A 2165-nucleotide genomic window follows, 5' to 3' on the forward strand; every position below is an offset into this window, starting at 1 on the left:
AGTATGTGTATATAGGCCATTTTAATCTCCAGCCAGAAGAAGGAAGAACAGAGGTCTTTGGGGTCTCTCTTGCTGTGATTTCTACTACTATATTCCTAATCATGTTACAAAAAGAAAATTAGCAAAATCCTAAAATAAAGAATTCCACTCTAAGCTTTTTAATCCATCATTAATTTCCTGTTTACTCATAAACCAGAGTTTCACATTTTGGAATTTAAGGAGTGCTGAGATAAATAACCTTTTATGGTTAAGGAAAGCAGATTAACTTTTGAGAAAACCATCATTTCTTGTTAGAAAGACAAAATAGTACATCAAGGAAAAACATACCAATTGATGGCTTTCTAAATAAAGCATCATCATTGAGTAACACTAAATTGGTTGTCTTGTGTGTCAAATTAATCTCTTGATTATATGGAACCAGGCTGCCTATTTTGTGTTTCAATCCATCTTGAAGAGCAGCATTTGATTAATCAAGTTAATGATGACAGTTTTTAGCTAGTGACAAATGATACATTTATTCAAGACCTTTTTCAGATGATCTAAGCTACTATGAGCAAAAGAAAAAGAAACATCAATTTGGAAGAATAGATTAATATGCCTACTTTAAACTTTACACTTACTCTAGCAAAGGAGATCAGAAGTAAAGATTAGTTAATGAGTAAATCCCCACCATAAAAAATACCGTAAAACATAAGGCATGCAAACTCTTTCAGATTATTTTATGTTAAGGTACATATAAAAAGCTACATATTTAGCCAAATTTAAAGTCGGTATATTTCAAAAGCAATTTGACAAAACAAATTTCAATTAAGCTACCCACAAAGTAACATTACTCAAATCACAACTAGAAGACCCCTCTCGAAAGTAACTCTTAAGGCAGAATGAGAGGGCAGCTCATTTGTCTTCTTCATTAAAGGTAACCAGGTAACCAGTTCAGATAATCCAGTCTATCAGGGGTTGGCAAACTACAGCCCAGCCCAAGGGCCAAATCCAGTCTGACACCTGGTTTTATAAATAAAGTTTTACTAGAACACAGTCATCATAGTTCTTTTATATATCATCTATGGCTGCTTTCACACTACAATGGCAGAGTTGAGTCACTGCATCAGAGACCATATGGCCTGCAAATCCTAAAATATTTACTATCTGGACCTTTACAGAAACTTTGCTCGCCTCTGCTCTAATATACTGGTTTTTAAATTCTTTGCAGTAGAATCCTTTCAAGCAAAATCTTACAAGAAAATAAATATATAAAAGCAATATCTTTAGTATACATTAATTTTATAAATTAAAATGTAAAACATTTGCTTAATATGAAATCAATGAGAACAACCAGTTTCGTTGAACACTAAATTGGAAATGAAAAGTGCAGTTACAGTCATAGCAGTATCCTTAGTTTTAGTTTTGTTTGTTTGTTGTATTTTGCTTTGGTTGCAGAGAATTGATTCACACAGATAAGTGGTTGCAAATTGTAACAGTTTTTTTAAAGCTCCCTTGCAAACTCAGGATACTCTACAATTAAAAGATAATAGAAGTTTATTCCAAGAAACTGTATAAGTTAACCTGGCAGCCCCAGTTAACACACTGTTGATCTCCAAGTTCTTAAAATTCAGTACCTTGCACTTATGTATGCTTTTTATTACCATTTTAAAAAGATTTTTTAAGGGTAATTTTTAGCTTTCTATAAGGGTTAATTATATACAAAATACATAAAACTGCCTGTCAAGTACTCCTCCCACTTCTTCTAAAAAATGTTTGTCCCAAATTTCAAACGAATGTTCTTAATAAGAGCTTTCATGTTCCCTGATGGTACGACTTTCCCCACCATGGTGATTAACTCAAGCCAACCCAACCACAGCCCATCCCCAGGATTCTTTACCTAAGCATCAGAGGGAAGACATTTCCATTTCCTCTTTAATCTTGAAATAGAGACATACGAAGCCTACATGTTGCCAGAGATGGTACTTTTCAGTCTTGTAAAAGAATCAGACATAAGAGAATGATACAGATACGCCAAGAGAAGCAGAGGTAGGAGATAAAAAAAAGTCAGTGACACTGAAGTCTATGCTTCCAGTTTGAAGTCTTCCAGACACTGAAGTCTCTGTGATGTGATTACAAAAGCCGATAAATTTCTGTCCTTTTTGTCTGAGATAGTTTGAGCTAGG

The sequence above is a fragment of the Pteropus vampyrus genome, unplaced genomic scaffold (assembly GCF_000151845.1).
Source record: "Pteropus vampyrus isolate Shadow unplaced genomic scaffold, Pvam_2.0 Scaffold22, whole genome shotgun sequence".
Classification (NCBI taxonomy): Eukaryota; Metazoa; Chordata; class Mammalia; order Chiroptera; family Pteropodidae; genus Pteropus; species Pteropus vampyrus.